Source organism: Mesoplodon mirus (assembly GCF_964341445.2).
Source record: "Mesoplodon mirus genome assembly, chromosome: 16".
In the NCBI taxonomy this organism is placed as follows: domain Eukaryota; kingdom Metazoa; phylum Chordata; class Mammalia; order Artiodactyla; family Ziphiidae; genus Mesoplodon; species Mesoplodon mirus.
Window position 1 is genome coordinate 20,405,046 of NC_138992.1, and position 14,673 is coordinate 20,419,718.

The following is a 14,673-nucleotide window of genomic DNA, read 5'->3' on the forward strand; positions in this document are numbered from 1 at the left end:
CCACAGCAGTGAAAGCGCCCAGTCTTAACCACTGAACTGCCAGGGAATTCCCCAAGATGGATTTTTAATAAGACTGTGCATCCCATTTTACCCTGAGATTTGACAGATATGTTGCATTATCACAACAAATTGCTTCACTTTTAGTTTTGCTTACATGTTAAGAAAAGTGAACTATCACAAAAATAACTTATGAATAGTTGGGTCATCTTTAAATGAAGTTTTTTCATGTCCTAAACCTGTTACTTTTTTTTTTAAATAAGAGACAAAGTCTTAAAAGTACAGAAATGATAAGAAATGATATTCTCATTCGAAATTAGTACTGTTTCAAGCTTGGGGTCCATTGCTTCCTGTAATAGGGGTAGTAGTATCACTTTATAGTATTTCCTTGCTTTATATCCCATGGTAAATGGGTTTTTTCCCTAAATCTTAAAAAATTAGTTCATAGTCTAAAGGATTATTATATTTGATCTGATTTTCTCAGAACAACATTATTAAAAACACTACTCGGGCTTCCCTGGTGGCGCAGTGGTTGAGAGTCCGCCTGCCGATGCAGGGGACATGGGTTCGTGCTCCGGTCCGGGAAGATCCCACATGCTGCGGAGCGGCTGGGCCTGCGCGTCCGAAGCCTGTGCTCCGCAGCGGGAGAGGCCACAACAGTGAGAGGCCCGCGTACCCCCCCTCCACAAAAAAAAGCACTATTCACCTACCATAACCTTATTTCAAGGAGAAAAAAAAGAAAATATATATATATATACACACGTATTTTTAGTGTGAGGGAAAATGAATCTTTGTGGGAAAATAATTTAAACTCTACCTTCCTTTTCCAAACAGAAACAATTTCTTTATCAAATAGGATTATTTTTAAATCCAAAACCTATATACTGGTATTAATGTTCAACACTGAGATAGAGATACCATAAAATGAAATGTTATTTTGAAAATGGACTTTGTTCTTGCTAAGCTGTCCTTCAGTAAAAGCCAATATTTCCATGAAAAAAACCCCCAAATTTACTGTTTGTTTTATTGTAATTTCCAGGCATGGTTTACCAGTGGGAGGTATATGTTTTGAAGGATTTCAAAAGTTTCTGGTAATTGACTCCATCAAACACTTGAGACCAGAATATCCGCATACGTCCTTTACTCCAGGACCTGAACTGCCCTTTAGCCAGCCCTGACTTGGAGGTGAGCTTGTAACTCATCCTTCCAGTCCTCTGAGTTGAAGAGACGAACTGCTGTTTATGGGCAAGACCCAGCTTCTTCACCTATTGGCATTTCTATACGAACACTGTGGATTGGCAGACCGCGTTCCTTTCCTCAAGGTCTTCCCCATTCTGGGTGTGGAAGCAGGCACAGACGGGTTAACCAGGGTTCACGGAGCAGACGGAAGGGTCTGGGCCTGGAGGGAAGCCTTACCCACTGGAGTGGGGTGGACGCTGGGCGGGAGCCTGCGAGTGCTGGCAGGAAGTCCAGCCCGGCAGGCAGACCCCACACAGCAGGGAGCACAGAGTTGTGCAAAAAGTGAGCTTTTTTGGCAGGTACTTGGCACTGGGGAAGTCTTGAGGGCCCCAGGACAGGTGCAGGCGAGTGGAGCACACCTGTCGGCAGAGCTTTAACGCCGTCTGACCCCAGTATCAGGCCCTGCTTCTTGGGCTAGAATTTTGGCAGGACTCTAGAATTTGCCCTGGAACATGTTTTTATTGTAACGTACCACTTGGTAGTGAGGATGTGTGGAAGGGGATAGATGGTTTTTAACTGCCTACGTCGCATAGACTATCACATTGATTAAAAGAACGTAGCCAGAGGAAGCAGCCATTTTGGCTTAAGTGGTTCCCAGGCCTTACGTAAAAAAACTGTGGCCTGGGGAATGTGCTGTCGTCTTACACTTTTTTTTTTTTTTTATCATACTGTTACAGTTTTTAATGTATGGAATCTGAAACAGTTCAGATTTATCACTGACAAAGTGATAAATACATAGCTAGATCAATTTCTTGGGTTAAGTTGTGGCTAAATTCACTTTTAAGTTCAAGGTTCTAAGTGGCTGGGGGTGTCCTCTGTACCTTGAACAGCCTTCTCTCCCAATGAGATGAGCCCCTACTATAACAGCCTGTGCTAATTCCATCATATTTATCACATTGTATTTTAACTGTCAGTTAATCAGTCTCCCATCAGATTGGGGATTCCTTCAGGAAGAGACTATCTTGTTCACTTTATCTTGAAATAGGTACCAAATTATTTGACAAATGAGTAATAAACAACACTTCAAATGGCATGCATTTATCCATAATTATTGAGTATTGACCTACAAATATTCTATAATCTGATTTTAAATCCTCAAATTTATACCTAGGCTTTGATTTAGCTTATGCTAATTTTTAAAATGTGTAGCTTTGAGGCATTTTATTATAAAAAGCTGGTACTCATATACATAAATGAGTAAGAACTTAAAAATCATCATATATTTACTTCATTTTTTAGCTTGACCTTCTAGTAAATCTTTAGCTTCATTGATTTGGCTGCTATATAAGGAGATCCTCCCTTGTCTGGGTGATTTAAAAGCATAATTCGTCTATGAGCATCTCTTATTTTTCCCTTATTGGCAGTAGGGCTTATACCTAGTACTAATGCTGCTTCCCGTTTTGTCATTTTGGGTTCAAACCCACCTCTGTAATAGCCACCACTGAAGGCAGATTTTGGTAGACTTCGAAAAACTAGTTTTACTTGAGGCTCCATAATGCTTCATGGCTTGCAAAGCGTAACAGCCTGCAAATCCTGCAGCAGCAATGGTCAGTCCAGCTGCTACCACTGTACTGGTTCCCACTACCATGGGAACTACCATGGTTCCCGCTCGGCTCCTGTGCTTCCCCTGGTGGCTTACACTTACATCACATGCTGCCTTAAGGCTGCGAGTGGAGATCAGTCCCATCCATGCCAAAGTGAGTGGGTAGCTCCCCAGAGGGGAAATGGATGCAGGGAAGGATGCAACAATTACCCGGTGTTGGAACCCACAGATGCCACGTATGTTTGGGCTGAAATCCACCTTGGGCTCTTTTCCATGAGGCTGTTCACTGTAGTCTAGGGCCCCATTTGCCTGGAGAAGAGTGTGGGCAGAGATGCTATTGGCTAGTGATAGTCCTTGGAGCCAAGTACCTCCGCCGGGAAGATAAAGTATGGACTTGGTGTCTGGAACAAGGGAAAAGTCCAGTTATAAGAAGTTGAGACAAATAATTAAAGGGGCGAATGGCATCGGTCATGTGCTGAATCCCTGAATCTTGAATCCAAGCTGCTCAGGCCTTCTCTCTCAGAGGTAGACTGGTTCTAGAACCTCGGGTGGAATTAAACTTGCAAAGTGGGTGGTCCTGTGTTTCACCATGGGGCTTTGAAGACCATAAGTAGAGGGGACCGACACATTTATATATTAGAGCATACAAATTGCTTATTACTGGGTTGGTTGGTTAATAGGTATGTTTATGTGCAGAAGAACATACAGCCTCCCAATTAGCAAGAGGACTTTTTAAAAAATAAAAGCTAGGAGAGGGGAAAAAAAAGAAAAAGATGTGTTTAGGGAAAGTGGGTAGGTTTGGAGGAATGAGTCTCTCTGAAGATTGTTACAGGTAAAACTCCCAAGTCTCCAATCCAGCCAGGGTGTTAGTGACTGGAAATCATTATCATATGACCATTTGCTGTTCGGTGGAGTGTTTGGAATGAGCTAGTTAATCCCATTCCAATTCATAATGGGCAGGTAGCCAATTCATACAAAACACTTTGACAATCCATACTAATTGGTTTGTCTCCATGGAGCCCCCAAGTTGAATTGCCCATGGAGATGGACATTTCCCTCAACCCAGCCCACCCCCCATTTCAACTCGCCCTCCTCTCTCCTACCACCACACACATACACACACACACACACACACACACACACACACACACGGCACTGGAATGATTTTGCTTTTAAATAACATCATTTTGTCCACCCATTTTTCTGGGCTCTAAATTTCCCCAAGCTTTCTTTTTGAAAGAAGGAGTGGACTCGAGGTAAGGAAAGTAAACTGAATGCCCTTGGGACATTTTCAGGGTCATTTGTATTTTCAGAGTAGGTTTCATTGCCAAGGGTACTAAGAAAAAAAGTTATCTGTGAACAAAACAAAAATGCAATTCATGTTTTGGAAGGCCAGGGAAACAAATTCCCAGACAAAGATTCATACAGCCTAGAAATAGTTTCAGAAAGATCTACTGTCCCACAAAAACTTCTACCAGCCCACAGAATCATTTCCAAGAATGGCTAATCATGTACTATTGAGAAATACCCTCCAAAACGGATCAAAATACGGGTGTATGTAACTTTGATTGATAGCTGGGGTTTGAATAAATAATTATCCTTTACACCTGAAAGGTGGCTTTACCAAGCAAGCACTGACCACCTCTGGGCTCAGTTGATTTTCTGGGCATTTCTTTTTTTTTTTTTTTGCGGTACGCGGGCCTCTCACTGCTGTGGGCTCTCCCGCTGCGCAGCACAGGCTCCGGACGCACAGGCTCAGCGGCCATGGCTCACGGGCCCAGCCGCTCCGCGGCATGTGGGATCCTCCCAGACCGGGGCACGAACCCGTGTCCCCTGCATCGGCAGGTGGACTCTCAACCACTGCGCCACCAGGGGAGCCCTCTGGGCATTTCTAAGGGGCCGTAAGATTGATAGCAGTCCTCCATTCGGTCAGTGTTCTGTTCCGTCGGTGAGCTGGGCAAGCAGGGGCACTCGGTAGCAGTTAATTCTGAGTTCTGGAGCTGGACTGAATCCTGGCTGTGATCCTCACCAGCTGTGTGACCTTGAGCAATCACTTAACGTCCCTGGGCCTCAGTTTTTTAATCAACCATCCTCACCCTAGGCTCTCTGCTTAAATGAAAAGTATATATTTTATATTTAAATAACATGTTTTTAGTTTTCAGTTTTAAATTACTTAACTTCTGGTGCATTTGGGTTTTACATAAGGAAGGGAAACTTCCTTGTAATGAAGTCCCATAATACCCCCTTCCTTTATTAATGTGACATTGCCCACCCCCTCATCCCCGGCAACGGAGGGTAAATTAAAGCGTATAATCCAGTGTAAACATTTGTCAGCCCAAGTGCATTTATAGACATTCAGTGTGTGCAGACACCTGGTTATTTACACGATTTATACCATTAGTGCCGTCATTTCTAGATAGGATGAATTTCGAATGCGTGTTCCTCATAAGCCTTGCTGTGAGTTTTGACAGTCAGAAATAAATAATCTTACGTTTAATTATCTCTGTCTGTAGAATGTGGTAGATAGGGAACAATGGGTATGAAATACTCATCCTCCTAGGGTCCAAGAGGGATGAAAGAAAGTTTTCGTAAAGTACAAGACAGAAAGAAGTCATTTCTGAGTAAGCCCATTAGATGTTTTTCTTGCTCAGTCATCACAAAGCCTAGACACCACTGAAAGGAAAATGATCTGATAGGCTCCTGTCTACCACTGCTTGAGGATAGAGAGAGATTTGATTTGAGCCTCTTGGCCTCCATGAAAAGTCACATAAATAGGAAGTGAAATTTACAAGGGATTCCAACAGACTCCACAAAGGTTTGCATGGGGCGGACCAGCACATCTCAGGCACTCAGGCTGGCTCTCAGATGTTCGTTTGGGCTTCCATCATGGTAATTCAGCTTCTATGCAGATGAATAATTAATGCTAGAGGCATGAAATCTGTAAGAGAAGCCCCAGCTTCTAGTCTTCTGAAAAGTCCTTGTCTCTGGAGAAGTGCGAGGAAAGTAGGGAATCTCTACAGACTGCCCTAAAGAAAACCTGCAAGGCTTGGCAACCCAGCGCTGTCCTCTGGGCTTTCTTATCATCCATTTGCATCAATTACTAGATAATGTCAGGGATACTTTTAATTGAGGGAGAAAGCAAAGCATGTAAACCTGTTCCTTGGACTGAGAAAGAATGGAATTAAAAATTTTCCTGCTTTTTGTGTTTTTTGCGGTAGGGTTGAAACATGTTCTTAAGGATTTTTTGTTTTTTTTAAACATTTTGGTGGAACACATTTTTCAGCATTACTCCTCTCCCTTTTGAGAGGATGGGTAGGTATGGAATCCTCTTGCTATTGTGCCAGTGTAGTAAAATTCTCTGCAACTGGTTGCCTATGGAAGAGGTTGGCATAAATTGTTACAGACCCAGGCTGACTGGCAGCACAAACTTCTTCCGCAACACCTATGACAACTTCATCATTCGGAAAATTGTATCCAGGTCGTAAAGGCTGGCAGTGATTTATGCTGCCTCAGGTTACGACTCCTCCTGTGCATGCATGAAATACCGCCGGGCCGGGTTCTACGGGGCTTCTTAAAGAACTCCACTAGATCCACTTCTTTCATCCTTCTTCAGCCTGCCTTACTGACATTGTCTGAACTGTGATTTGAGGGTCTGCGGGAGGAAGAAGCCAGAATCCGGAGCCATCTGGAGCCTGGGCGAGTAAGCACTGGGTGAACATCTGTTTGAAACTTTGTGGAGATATCTAGCGCCACTGATTTACAGTCCTTTGGGGAGCCTGTGTACAGAACCCAGACTCGAGAGGAAGCTGGCATCTGGCAGGAGTCGGGGTACACAATTGTGCTTGATTATCAGGATATGATAAGTCTGTCTGGCCGTATATTCATTGCCAAGTTGTAGATTTCTTATTGGGGCCACGTCAGTCCTCCCTGCCAGCAAAACCAAAAAAACCCAAAAATACAAAAGGAAAAAAAAAAAGCCCAGTCTTATCATACTCATAGCAAAATATATGTAGTCATACAGAAATATCACAATAAAATGATGCTTCTGAGAATCATTAGAGTATAGAAGCTAAGAGTATGCACTTTGGAGTCAGATGCCTTGGGTTCCAATCTAGGCTCTGGCACAGAAGTAGCTGCGTGACTGTGGGCAAGTCACTTAACCTCTCTGTGCTTCTGTTTCCTCGTCTCTGAAGAGGGGATGTTAGTAATAGTGCTTACTTTTTAGGGTTACTTTGAGAAGTAGATGGAGTTTATATATGTAAGGGATTTGAAATAGCACCTGGAAAATGAAGCACTATATAAGTGTGTGTGTGTGTGTGTGTGTGTGTGTGTGTGTGTAGTATATGAGTATGATCACAACCGGGACCACCCACTGCCCTGTCAGAAAAATGCCTTTGGTTGTGTCATTTACCTTCCTTCCTCTACCACCACTTGCCCCTCCACCCCACTCCACCCCACCCAGACTGGCTCCGTTTCCCTTGTTCCTTGAGTGTGTCAGGAAGGTTCCACATTGGAGCTCTGCACAAACGCATCCCCCTTCCAGAACTGTTCTTCCTACACCCCCTTTAGGAAGCTGCCTTCTCTTCAGCTCTCAGGCCATGTCCGTGTTGCTTCTTCAGAGAGGGCTTCCCTGACCACCCAACCTTGACTCAGTTTTGACCTCCTACCCATAGTCACTCTAATGCTCCCTGTTCCTTAGCCCCCATCAGGGTTTATAGCTACACATGACCATTTGCATTTCTTCAGGGTCTGTATCCCACGGTAGATGATGAACTCCATGGAGCACATCTCATTTCTGAGTGAGTCACCAGTGTAGACCCAGCAGCCTGCCCAGTGCAGGGCCGGCACATGGTAGGCACTCAGTAAATATGGCTCCAAAGTAAGTGACTGGCCGACTGATGAGCTTTTTTAGATTATATCCAAGGCGCTGTGGGCAGTGCATTTCTTCTGAGCTGGCCAACTCCAACTCCCTTCCCCCCGCCCTCCATCTCAGTAGTCACTACCCCTTTTGTTTATATTGTAATAAAAGTGAAAGAGAAGTCAGGGAAATAATCAAAGGGCTCTTTTAGAGATGAGATAGGGTCTCCTTTTCCCTCTTTGGTATCATTTTGACCATCTGGTTGGGAGCTAAGGAGGAGGAACCAGGACCTGTTCCTCCTGATCAGGGGAGTTGAGTGGGGACCCTTGGCATGTGGACGTGCCCCATCTACTGGTTGAATCGGGTGGCTACATCCTTAATGGGCGGTGATGCCCTGTGCCGTGAATACTTGCCTCCAGTCTCTTTAAAAGCAGCTGAGACTGGGGTTTCTACCACATGTTATTATCCTGCTGGCAAGAGAATTAATGGTAAAGCATGGTTTGCTTGTGGAGCACACATTTTGCATCTCTAGTGTCTAAATTTGCATCAGGATGACACACATTCTGTTGTGTGGGTTTTGCAAGTTTGAAGGGAAGGGTTTCACACTTGTGTCCAAAGGTTAAAATCTGTAGTTTAACATCAGTGTTCACTGTTTAGTTGTTCCTTGTGAATATTATCCTGACCAAATTTGCAGCATGTAGAGAATACCTTCTCTGCAAGACAACTGAAGGAGATGTGGGCACCACACCCATTTTTCAGTCTGCCCTTAGGGATCGTGGGTTCTTAAGATAAAAGTTTCAGGGAGAAAACAGAATCTCCTTGTGGTCCTCTCTCTCTCTCTCTCTCTCTCTCTCTCTCTCTCTCTCTCTCTCACACACACACACACACACACACACAAGTCGGGACTTACATTGCCTGTAAGGCTCAATAAGTAAATTGGGGAAGATGGAATTTGTCACTCTGCTTAAAGAAACATAATTATTTTAAAATGACAAATGGTCCCTTTGTCAATAAATGATTTATGTCTTAGCTTCCATGCCTGGATACCTTGTGTGAATTATGAATTCACTTGTAAGTAGATTTAGCAAAGGGTGCCCAGCAGGTCCCTGGGCTGAGCGCTAAGTGGGTAGCACTTCTTTCATTCTGCTGCTTTTCCGCTGCTATTGTGTTGGGGATGCAGATGTCTGAACATGAATTCAGGTGGGTATAGCTGTAATGTGCTGCTTTACAAGGATTCATCTAGCATCTCCATCCAAAAGAATCTCCCCTCACCACCCCCTCCAAATTTCAACATCAGAAGTAGCAAGAAGAAGATGATACCGTCTTAATTCGATTTAAATTTTAAGGTCAATCACTCTCAATTACAGGGGTTTTTTTTCTTTAAAAAAAAATTAAGTAGCTGCTAATTTATTCTTCCTCACTATTATTCCACAGAGTTTCCACTCAGCCTCCCAAGGGGAAGGCTGTGAACAGGTAGCTGGGTTTTGTGCCTGTATGTTTGATCACTGAGTTATTTACAACTAGAGGATTTCCCAGTGACAAGTAAACTGGATGGACCTGCAGCTTAATTTGGCTTTTCTCCATTCAGGATGATTTCAGACAACTGAGCACATGTACCTAGCACCCTATCAGAACAGAAGTGAAAGGCAGACTATGAATGCATTAACTTATCTGGAATATAACAATCCGAAAAGCCTAGAAGTCAGCCACTTAAATGTCTGCATACATGTCAATTCTGTATGTTAAGGTCTAGTGGTACTTTATTTGAATTACCCATTGGAATGAGCACTGAAATATCTTCAGTTCTCAATACTTTGAAAGATCTCATCTATGCCTCTTCTTAAGACATCAAGAACTGCCAGAACAAAATGCCAGTGAAGCCCGGCAGCTTCTCATACCTCAGGAGCAGACAGACCATGTTTGGATTTTAATTGTCCTTCTCTGCTGGCTGTGTGACTCTGGGCAAATTATTGGAACTCTTTCAGCTTCCGTGCTCAGTTATGAAATGGGGATAATAGTATTAACCTCAGATTGTGACCCTGAGATGGTGATGCTGTATGTAAAGTACTTAGCACAGGGCTTAGCATATGAGTGTGCTAAAAATTGTGGCAGTTGTTATAGCGTTATCATTATTGTTATTTCTACATGTGAAGGTACTATTTTATAAGTATATTTTATGTTTTTTACTAAGAGCCCTTCCTTGGACTCTCACGTCAGCTTTCTTCTAGGAGAGACTATGATTTAAAGAATGGAAATGTGTTTTGTGATATTTAAATATATATACATGTATATTTTTCCTCCAACTTTTTCTTCTAATGTATTTTCTGAGGAATTAGCAGCCTTCAAGATACAGGTGGCAGTGGTTTGCTCTGGTCTGGCCTCGATATACGATCTTGAGTTTGCTTTGTCGGAGGTTGTGGGCAAGCGCTGTAATCCCTAAATTAGTCTAAGAGGCAGATGGATGGAAACAGTGTCTTTGTTGGGTGAACCCAGTTGTGGCTTTTCTTTTGTTCCGGGCTCCAATCCAAACTAATGCCTTAATAACTGAAATTGCCTCGTTCACCCCTCTCGCCTTAAAAACTATTAAATTCAGCAGGAAGGACTCATCATTGTGGCAGAGAGATGCCCTCTCAGGGTCTCTCGGGCCAGTGGGTCCCGGGCCAGCACAGTGGTCGGCACTTGAGGACGGGCTGGAGCCAGGGCTCCTGGGTGCTCCTGAGCAGGTCGTCCCGACAGAAGCTCCAGCTTCCTTTCCTCTTGGGCCCCTTCTACCGCATCCCAAGGCTGCCTCTTTCGGCAATTAAGTCATTTCATTCCTTTCTCTCAGGCTTTTCCTTCACCTTAGAGATGTTCAGTGTTAGGGCAAAACACAGGCATTCAAGCTGCTCGTTGCATTTAGGGAGTTGGGGAATTTGGCTTTTAATTACTGTGAAAATGTGATCATTTAGGGATTCAGCACCATCTCTGCTGAGCCTGTAGGATGTTGAGACAACAGGAAAAAGGGCTCATAAATAAGTCTGAAACAGGTGAGTTGGCAGGTCCTGGGGGTGGAGGGCAGAGCAGGTGAAATGAACTGGCATGATCCTGAGAATCTTTGCTTAGCTCCAATCAAGATGTCAAGCCTCTTTCCTGCCGCAGCTTTCCTACCTGTACCGTGGGTTAAGGTCTGCTGCAGTCAGCTACTGCTCGGCAGGTGTGTGGAATCTGGGGTGCTAATAATATGGTCAGCGTGCTCAACAGAAAGTGAGTATCTGTCCAGACATCCAGGCTTGAATACTCATTTGTCCAGGCAGCCAGCAGCCCCAACGTGTGTTTTACGTACCATCCAATGGATTTCGTCTGTGTTGCACTTGTTGGAACAATTAGTTGTGGTGTGTGTACTTTGCTGGCTCAAAGGTATTTTCCATTTCTTGATGGTCTTTGACAGTTTGTCATCAACACCGCTCGCAGTAATTCATCTCCACCCCAGTCCTGCTTGACCGACACTTATCCTTTAGGCCTCAGCTTAGTCCCCCTCTCCTGACTAGGTCAACTTCCTCTTTCATGTGCTCCCATAGGACGACTAGTCTCTCCTTGGAACACTCACCACAGCTGTTGATTTTATGATGGTTAATTATTTAATATCAGTCTCCCAAAAAAGACTGTCAATTGCATAAGGTAAAGAAACATCATCATCATCATCATTAAAGTTACTATTCTTATTTTTGCTCACCATTGAATTCCCCACTCCTGACAGTAGCATGCCTGGTACTTATAGGTTCACAATAAATGTTATTGTTCGATGGGTGGATGGCTGGCTGGATGGGTACACAAGTGAGTGGATGAAACGCCAGTGTCTCTGACAGGATTTCTCTCTTCCCTGTCCTATTCATGTGGCCTCAGGGACCCACACATGTAGTACAGGCTCCACTCAAGCTTCTAAGATAACTACAAGGCATGGTATAGTTCTTGGTGCCAAAGCCCCACAATGGACTGGGAAAGTAAAAATTATATAACTTCTTAGAAAGAGGGCTTAAGGCTTCTGTGTTCAAAAGTGGTCTTGTCTGGGATAAAATATAGCAAATGAACAGCAATTTTTTTTTTATGGCATGGAGGGCTACTGATTTCATCTTTCAATCTAGTTCCCTAAATAAGTACCTTCTTGCAGACCAAATATTTGTAGCATTATATGTTCTTGCATTTCTCAGGGTATTTGCAAATATTTTATGAGCAGCAATTTGTTTCTCACCTGTTCTACCTACTCCTTAGGACCTGGGAGTAATACTTTAAATGTGGGCTGACCTCGGGAAGGTTATCCTTTCTGATTCTGAGCTGGATAAAAGATCCGGCTCAGAGATATACCAGGCATATCTCTGGTTAGAAGATCATAAATCAGTCCAGTAGATTCCATAGTGGTTCTCATGGTGTCCCTCAAGACGGAGCTCACTGGCTGGTCCCTGGGACATCTCCATGAAGCATTATAGAAAGGAGGCAGTGTGCGTGCTATAATATATAATAATTTGGGCCCTGCAGTCAGAATGCCTGAGTTCAAATCCCACCTGCCTACTAATTAAGTACGTTTAGATAAATTAGGTATAATCTTCAATTTCCTCTTCTATAAAGTAGGAGACATAATGTTACCTACTTCACAGGGTTTTTGGAAGAGCAAATGGCCAAACAGACGTAAAGTGCTTTGCAGAATGTTGGGTGTGCAATAAGCCCAATAAATGTTAGCTATAATTATTATCACCATTTTTCTTGATTGCAGGAGTTTCCATTGCAATCCCAAGCCAGTCCCTATGAATGCTTTTCCATCCTATCCCTTTCAGACTATTCTGGGACCCACATTTTCCCCTGCCTTTTCTGCCAGCATGCCTTTGGCTTAGGTTTTTACTAGGAGGACCAAAGTACAGTGTCCAGGAATGGCACCAGTTATACTGCATCTTGCCTTATATTACCTTAACCTGTAAAGGCCAACTCAAATTGCCTGAAAATCCATGCTGTACAGTGAGTGATCTGGGCGGTGCACACACTCTATACACGGGCATTAAATAAAGTAAATAATGCTGACTGTGTGTGTGCACCCAGCCAGCTTGCCCAGCTTTCTTAAATCATTTAGGCACACTTAATCTAATGGAACATGTTATGACTTCAACAGCTTCTGAATAAAAGTTGGAGGAAAGAAAAATCTGAAACGTGGCACCAACTAAAATCCCCATACGGTTATTTAAGGCAGCTGAAGCACTTCCACGGAAACTGGGCTCTGTTGGAGAAATAGCCACTCCTCTTACAGAAAGAAACCTGTTTTTTTTTTTTTTTTCTTTTTGCCTTTAAAAAAGTTTCCTTCTTTTATTTTTAGATTTTGGATGAGAATGGGACTCCAAATCCATTTTTAGGCTCTTTCTTCCTTGTTCTGCTTCTCAGAACAGTCCTTTTTATCTTGCTTCTGCCCCTGGTGGTGTCATCTTGGACGAGTTACTTGACTTCTCCTGGCTTTGCTTTCTTCATTTGGGTGTTTGTGCTGGGCGATCTTTGTGGTACCTTCCAGCTGTTAACATTCTTTTGATTTCATGATTTCTCTCCCTTATTATTACAGAAAGCACAAGTGTTGTGCCTTAAGCCTAACATAGGAAGGTATTTATTGATCAAGTTGTAAAACCTCTACTTTCCACATTCCAGGGCTCTGAGTTTGGGCTCAGAGAGTTACAGTGGCTTTTAGGCAGTTTTTGTGCGAAGGGTGGTTTTGGATTTCTTTTCTGTTTTGCTGTAGACCTTATTTGGACGTCTGGCCATTTGATCTTGGTAGAGAGTACTGTGTCTTGACACACACCAATGCCTTAAACCTTGGCATGTTTCGGAAGCCCACAGGCAGGGTCCTGAGGTTGCCTGAGTCACCATTAATGAACCAAACTGCCTGCAATGCTCCAATGGTTGCTTTTTGGCACTTGGCAGGAAAATCCTTTTCGTGTTAGTTTCAAGGTTGTCAGATATCATTATCCCCAAGTATTAAAAATTTCAAAGAAAGGAGTCACTGTGTTTGATTTATAGAATAATTATCTAGCTTTAGCTCTAACTTGGCTTTGGCAATGGTTTTGCAAGCACTCGAAAATTAAATCCATTTTTTTATGGCACTACAAGGTATTATCTCACAGCAAATGATAATTAAACACCTGTGAAATCAATTAGCCCTTTAAGCAAGGAAAAAAAGTTTTCCAATTATGTTTTCGCACCTCAAAAACTTTTATAATTCCAAAACCAGCGCTCGTGGAGAGGAATATGGTCAATTGGTGTTACTGAGTCCACTTTCCATTAAGATCATCCCTAAATTTTGCTTTAACTTAATCCTGAGGAAGGCAGTTTGTGGTACCCTCTCCCTTCCAGAGCGGACGCAGTCGCCTTTGGAGCTGACCCTTAGCAGCTATCCATCTGACACACAGCTGAGCTGTCAGCTCCTCTGCAAAGGAGGTTACCACTTTGTGTTTTGATGCCAAGTTTTACTTGACAGTTTATTTAAAAGCCAAGATTCCTTAATGGAAACCAAGCAACAAGACGTTCCATGTGACAGAATTGCTGTCTCTTTAAGGGCCCTGTAGCCAAGAGTTCTGAGCCATCTTCATTCCAAATTCATCACCTGAAAACAGAGTGGTTAATAGCTGAAAACTAACACAGTGGAAAACTGGGAATCATGGCAGGCCTTTCAGCCCCACAGGATCATGTGTGTTTCATCACTGGCTTTGGCAACAAATTAGCTGTTCCAGATGCTTCTTTTGGAAAATGATCTGCACTTCTGAAGCATTGAATGGATTTGGGAGAGAGGACATAACAATTTGAGACTCAAAAAGAAGAAAAAGAAACAGGCCGTTGACATCCTCTACATTATGCCTCATATGTACAAAGGCCATTCCAAAAATATGCTTGCTTAATCCTTATTGATACTCATATGTGCTTTAATTTGCATAATACTCTCATCTATACTGTTTCATTACATCTCAGTAGACTTCATTATTAGGTAGGCAAGACTAGTATGTTTGTCCCATTTTATAAATAAGCATGGATT

At 43.1% G+C, this 14,673-nt stretch overlaps 1 protein-coding gene and 1 pseudogene across 2 annotated transcripts in view; one reads left to right on the forward strand and one right to left on the reverse strand.

Moving 5' to 3' along the window:
- The window catches only part of EXT1 (exostosin glycosyltransferase 1), a 312,007-nt gene that overhangs the window by 233,991 nt on the left and 63,343 nt on the right, over positions 1 to 14,673 (forward strand). The gene's annotated exons all lie outside the window — the stretch shown is intronic.
- On the reverse strand, positions 2,464 to 4,673 carry LOC309792087 (mitochondrial import inner membrane translocase subunit TIM14-like; annotated as a pseudogene). Its single transcript has one exon. The product of its transcript is annotated as a mitochondrial import inner membrane translocase subunit TIM14-like (transcript).